Here is a 6,000-nt window from a genome sequence, read left to right on the forward strand (position 1 = left end):
CCTTTTCTGAAATTGTCACAGAGTACCTGCTCTCGCTTGTTCCCGTTTATAGACTAAAAATCCTGGGAATTCTTTAAAATAACGCATTTATTAACTTGCCAAACATGGTCAGAGTGAAAAATGAGAAAATTGCTGGATTCCAGTCACTGGCCGATCAATGTGTGCATTTCTAATGATTACGACTCCCCAATTTACTTTCTTTGTAACCAGCTAAATTTACTGAAAGAGATTTTTCTTCTTCTTAAGAGAGCAGTTGTGTGGTTAGTCAAATGAAAATGGGTTTTGGTTAATCAGAAGAAATAAAAAGGGTAAAGTGTAGGAATCAAACTTAAACTCATAAATAGAAGTGATGGTGACCGCAAACAGGGCAGAGAGAACAAGGAGGTGGACAGAAGAAAAAAAGAGAGAAGTCAGGAGAATAGAGAGAGACAGACAGAGAGAGAGAGAGAGAGAGTAGAGAAGGGAGAGGAAGCTTGATCAATTGTTCATTTTACAAAGTCACTGAGACGTGTCAGCAGTGTCAATAAGTGAATTAATTTGTCTGTGAGTCTGCAGAGCATGACACCATCACTCTGCTCCCCTCAGACAAGCAGGGCCTCTAACCCTCTGTCACACGCTCACAAAAGCAATTCCAAACAGGGATTATGCACAAATATCCCAAACAGATCTGTTGACACTGAATAAGTTTCACATAATTATCCCAGATGTGACGGTTCTGATCCAAAAGGTAACGATTTTCTTTATTGGGAGGGTTAAAACGTTGGTAGGAAAGTGGACACGATGCCAAGAGTTGTAACTGGATCTTTCATGTCATGCAAAAAAAAAAAGATAAATAAAACACATTCGTAGAGAAATGTTTGCTACATAGCAGGGATATAGATTTGTAGCGTTTTGTGCATGAGTAGAAATTCTTCAATAGAACGCATTCAGGCTTGAAAAGCACCAATCAATTGGCCAGAGTTTGAAATCGGCCAATTTTCCTTTTATGGACTTTGATCGGTGATTGGCAGAGTGAAAACTGAAAAGTTACGAAAACTTCAAATTCACACCCTCTTTGATCAATACACAATTCAGCTAACAACATTTAGCCTGATGCGCTTTGCTTTGAGTTTCATAAGCAAGGGACAGCTGATTCGATGCATAAACGTGCGAATAACATGGACTAAGATTCAATATGTCTGAAAACTACTATCTCTCTCAAAGAACCGGCTGCTAATGTTCACTTATCCGTGTGTTATAGTCCTTGGAATAAAAAATAAATAATCTGAATCGATCAGATTCAGCTTCAGCAGGTCAGGAAGCTGAAACAAGCTGTGTGTGTAAGTAGCCAAGCAGACTTGATCTTCCCGAGTGACCGAAGCTCAGCATCCAACCAGTGAGGGAAAATGTCAACCCTTGGAGGAAACCAAAGAGCAGCCATATGGGAATGTTTCACATTCAGAGCTTGCCTTAAATTTACCCCAAAATTCCATTCCTCCAAGTCCGTAAAGTCATATTATAAACCTACACTGATTTTCTTCAACTAAAACTAGACAAAACCTTTCATTTAAAGTTAAATTACAAGGTGCCATTAAAATTTACCCCGTATTGGGTGTATTTTTTTATTTTTTTACTTTCTCGCTATTTGCTTCCACAGACAACAACCATCCATCAGAGCAGCCATCCTTGGGGGAGGCTATTGTCAGCCTGTGACTGACATCAGTCAGCCATGAAGAGGGACCCTCAGCCGGTGTTTTCATTACAAAGCCATCACCTCCAGCACAAACAGACACCAGCACACACATTTACACACCCTCGCTCACTGCTCTGACAGATTTCAGTTCAGCCCTGACTAACCACACTCCTCCTTGTCGAGGCATCACTCTTACACACTCATTCACTCCTGCTCTCCATTCAGACTCTGCCCTGGCTCTCTTTCTTCTCTTTATTCTGTTTACATCATCTCTGCCTCTCCCTCTCGTTTCCCCCGCTTCCACAGCCTGCATCCCACGGGGTTAAAGCCGCTTCTCGTCCTCATTTTTTTTAAATTTCATTTTAGTTTCTTTTTCCAGGACGCCGGTTAAGACAGCCCCGGACTCTCCGAGTTTCCTCCGATCTTTACATCGGATCCATGTGGGCACACCGTGATGGGAGCGTCTCGTGATCCAGCGAACACTTTGTGCCGTCACCAGTGGTTACCGGCACACCTGCCGGCTGCCGAAAGGGGAAGAGAACGACACACATGCAGACGTTTGCACAAAAGCACAAGTTGGAGGCGGCAGATTGCATCCAAGGTGATAGATGGATCACGGTGGGAAGGAACTGTGCCTGCTCAATTACAATCATTACTATCACTTAGGGAGATCTGTCATGGTCAAAGTAAGGTAGAGGTACGGGGGAACATCACCTTGAGGCATGAGAAGAAGCGTTATTTCCCCCCTTTTTTTGTTTTGTTTTGTTTTGTTTTGTTAGACCCTCAAAACTCTCTTCAGGCCGAAAACTTCCAAAAAAAAAAAAATACCTCCCTCACTAGTGTCCGATTAATGCGTCAAACACATTTCTGCTCACCCTAATTTGGTTCAAAAACCTTTGAATGCCTGTCACAGTCTCCTCAAGCGGAGGCCATGGGGAAGTGTGCATGTGTGTGTGAGTGTGTGTGAGTGTGTGAGCTCAGTCAGTCTGGATGGTGTCTGGACGGCGTTTCGCTGCCAAACGTGGGAAAACAAGGCCCTGCTGTGGCTGACTCACTGACTGGGGATGGATGGAGAGAAAGTGAACAGACTGACACTCTGCTGTGAAGAGGCATAATGAAAACTCCACTGTTTGGACCCGCCGGAACCGGCTCCAACAGCCTGATTGATGCGCCGAAGGAGAACTTCAACGGATCGTGAACAAATTTGCTGACTGGAACTTTTATCGTGTTTGAAAGTTTAGTCAATAACGATTTGATCTTCTTTTTCACGGCCATCGCGCGGCGATGTATGTAAAACGATCTTCCACTTCTTGTGCTTGCGTCCTGATCCTGGGTCGAGCTCTGCTGATGAGGATCCATTCTGACCACGGGGGCCCCCGCGGTCAGCGGATCCAGTCCAGACCGCCACACACTCTTTCTCACCTCCCAGTCACAACCTCCGTCCAGTTGTGGTTTTGCCCGTGACACGAGACAAATTCACACCGCTCTCACACTCATTGATCTACGTTGCCCCTGTCCTCCATTAGAGTAATGGATCTCCTGTTTTTAGAAGACGTGCCAGTCCCGTTTGTCTTTTGTTTCTCTGACCCCTGCTTTGGCGAAGATGAGTGATATTTTACCCTGTGCTTCAGTGACACGACTTCATGCTCTGAATCAATGCCCGGACACTGTCACTTCTAAATCACAGGCCTTTGATCCATCTCCGTTTCCACGCCACGGCAGAGTCGCCCCTCTTCCGCTTTTTACCGATTCCCGTCAATCTGTTAACGCCATTAGGTGTGTAGGTGATCCCCAATCTGTCACCCTGATGTCACTTCATCAGTCACACGTGCTTCATACTCACATATATGTCGGGTGCATTATGCAGGCACAGCCTCGTCATTTGCAAGTAACCGAATCCAGTGTGCACGCGGGATCTTTATCTCTCTCCCCCGCTCCATCTCTCATACATCTTCCTGTTTCTCCGGCTCATTTTCTCTCGCCTCCCTCGCTCCGCTTTCTTCTCCACGCAGCCGTCCGTTCTCCCAGTTCGGGCTGTTTTCATACACAGTCACACATGCACACGATCCATTCTCTCTCCTCATTCTAAGCCGGTCATGCCAAACCCTCTGTTAGGCGACATGTAAAGCAGAATAGGCTCCAGAGTATATGTGAAGATTTTTTTGATATGGGTAACGTGGCTTTCTCCCTGGGTGGAAAGGCCTGTGGACTGGTATCAACGACCTAAAAAACGGACAATTTGATATTTTTAAACCTTCATACGACAGACATGAGTTTGCATCCAGTATGGCTGCTGTGCATATAAATTGTTGTGAAAAAAAGACACTTTGGACCATGATAGATTGAAACAAGTGCAAAGTATTGACTGGTCCAACTTGGGACAAATTGTCCGGACCCTCCTTCATTTTGTTGTTCTTAAACATCCATGTAGATCAATGGTCAGAACAATATCTTTTTTATTATTTGTCATGTTTAAGATGCGTTTTATAATTAAAAGTCATTATGTTGTTTGGTTTTTGCATTTTATATCCCTCGGGGGGGGGGTGGAGGGCGTGTCTTTGGGTGTGTTGTTGGGGAGTGGGGGGGTGGACAGAAGGAGATGCTAGCCCAGGTCTTCATTTACACAAGAGATGCCACTGCTTGGGTATCAAATTAGAGTGAGCCTTAGGAGTAATTGTCTGAATATTTTTGTAGTTATATAGGTGTGTGTGAGTGTGAGTGTGTGTGTATGTGTGACAGGTTGGAGAGAGAGTAATCTCCCCGGGATTAAGAGTGCTGCTCCCGTGTTAATGTGACTGTCAATGAGAATTAAGTCCGAGGACAGATCCTCTTCAACCGCCCTCTCCTCTCCTCTTTCCCCGCTCCCCTGTCCACCCTAATAACAGTGCTTTCAGCGGAGTGCCAGGGCAGAGTTAAAAAAAAACAAAAACACATACACACACAACGACGGGGAAATAATTACATTGTCTCAAATACAGTACAAATTGCAGAGCCGAAAGATGTAAGCGGGAGAGCGGGGGTTGGAGGGGAGGAAACAAGGACGGCTAACAATTACAACACGATAGGGGTTGGGTCTCATTACTGCGGTCATTAACATGCAACGAGTAATTTTCGCCTCTCCCTTTAAGTGTGTGTGTGTGCGCGTGTGTGTGGGTGAGAGAGAGAGAGAGAGAGAGAGAGAGAGAGAGAGAGAGAGATGCCTCTGCGTGTGCGTCCTACAGAGAGTTCCTGCGCCACACCTCTCACACCACCTCAACGCGCACGATCTGCTCCGAGAAGCCGGCAACTCCTGGTTTTTGTTTATATGTCATTTTTAGATCTAAAAAAAATTGGCATCTTCTCTCCCGCCCCCAGTCGGCCACAATCCACGCAAAGCCATGTAAAAAAAATTGCCCGGTCAGCTAAGATCGCTGTCCGAACCGCTCCTTTAACCTCTCCCAGTCATGAAACGCTGCATCAATCTCGTGCCCGTCTGCCGTAGTTTGCGCCACAGACGCTGGAGGAAACTGGCTGGGTGTTTTAAAATTAACTCCTCCTGTGATTTATTTACGCATGGGAAACGCGCATTATAAGATTATCAATCGGGAGCAAATAACTCTAAAGTGGCATCATCCAGTCATCTGTTATCACTCATCCTTTCATCGCTTGGAGACCCGCTGACTCCAACCTTGTGCCGTGATCCTATTGACAGGGCGCTGTGGAAAAGAGACGGGTAGTTAGGCTGAATGTGAGGGGGTGGAAAAACACCTTACCCGGATCTACAATCTCGAAGGCATGATCTGTGCGAACTGTACAGGATCCAAGTGAGAGAAGTGGAGCACTTATTCACTTTGCTGCTTCAACTTCCAGACTTAATAGAACCAGTTCTTCCAAGCCTCTTGTCCCGATCCCACACAGATAGCGCTGAGAACGCTTACTGCTGCGCCGGAGAAACAGCACAGGTGAGCAATAGCGACTGGCTCTGGATTGCCATGATCTCACGGAGTCCCGCGCCAACACCAGAGAGCGCAGAAAAGTCTCCAGAAGTGCGTAATTCCCCCCGATGCGAGCTCCGGCTCCAAACAAGTTCCTCTACTCCCACCTTCCCACCGAGCCGGTGTTGGAGTCCGTCACGGAGATGCTCTGCGGTCGCCGGAGAGATGCCGATGATGAGAGTGAAGGGGTACAGGGATGCAGGAGTGATACTCTGATGCGCTCCCGTCGCTCCTCCCGAGCGGGGGTCGATTGGACATGAGGAACGCGATGCGAGCCCGTCCTCCCCGATTCCGAACACGTGCAACAGCGCCCGCCCAGTTCACCCGGCTCCGCTGCGCACCCCGCTTCTTCTC

The 6,000-nt window shown here is 46.6% G+C and overlaps 1 protein-coding gene across 1 annotated transcript in view; it reads right to left on the reverse strand.

The window, feature by feature from the left end:
- tafa4b (TAFA chemokine like family member 4b) overlaps positions 1-6,000 on the reverse strand; it is a 61,211-nt gene extending 55,211 nt beyond the window's left edge. The window contains exon 1 of the mRNA XM_021316232.2: positions 5,425-6,000. The gene's annotated coding sequence lies outside the window, so the exon portion shown is untranslated. The remainder of the gene's footprint in view (positions 1-5,424) is intronic.

The sequence above is a fragment of the Fundulus heteroclitus genome, chromosome 20, assembly GCF_011125445.2.
Source record: "Fundulus heteroclitus isolate FHET01 chromosome 20, MU-UCD_Fhet_4.1, whole genome shotgun sequence".
NCBI classification, from domain to species: Eukaryota; Metazoa; Chordata; class Actinopteri; order Cyprinodontiformes; family Fundulidae; genus Fundulus; species Fundulus heteroclitus.